Source organism: Branchiostoma belcheri, unplaced genomic scaffold (assembly GCF_001625305.1).
Source record: "Branchiostoma belcheri isolate BF01 breed outbred unplaced genomic scaffold, Haploidv18h27 scaffold114, whole genome shotgun sequence".
Lineage (NCBI taxonomy): Eukaryota > Metazoa > Chordata > Leptocardii > Amphioxiformes > Branchiostomatidae > Branchiostoma > Branchiostoma belcheri.
The window spans coordinates 85865-86488 of NW_017802536.1; positions in this window are offsets into that span (position 1 = coordinate 85865).

Consider the following 624-nt stretch of genomic DNA (forward strand, 5'->3'; position numbering starts at 1 on the left):
CGAAAAGAGTAGGGCTCCTTCCCGTTGTGAGTGGTTCAAACCTTACAGTCTGGTCTCAGGTTTGACACCTTGAAGAGGTGATAGTCACCTGTTGTGTCAATCCTTCCACAAATGTGGTAAATCGTCATAAGTAAATAAATAAATAAATAAAGTGACGAATGCAGGTTTATCCTCCACCATGTGAATGTATTATTTCAAATGAATAGATAAAAGCGACCTGAATGACTGCAACCAAGATAGGTGTTTCAATGAAAAAAATGAAGGTCGGTACGAAGACAAATCGACAAACATTTCAAACACTTTTCGTACAATTGCATAATTGAAAAGTTACACTGTTAGTCTCATTAGCACCCACTGGTGAGAGTGGTGGAGAAGTGTGGATCCCTCTCCTTCCACCGCCTTATACCTCCCCAACTGAACCCATTTCACACCTGCGTGGAGTGAGGAAAGTCGTGCAAAGTGCCTTTCCCAAGGGCACAAAATCGGTGACGGGGCAGGATTCAAACCAAGGACCTCTGGGTTCTGGGCCTACCGTCACGTCATACGACCCCACCTTTCAAGAGTGGTGGCCTGGAGAAAAAGAAACAGCACACACATACACACAAACACACACGTGCACACCCA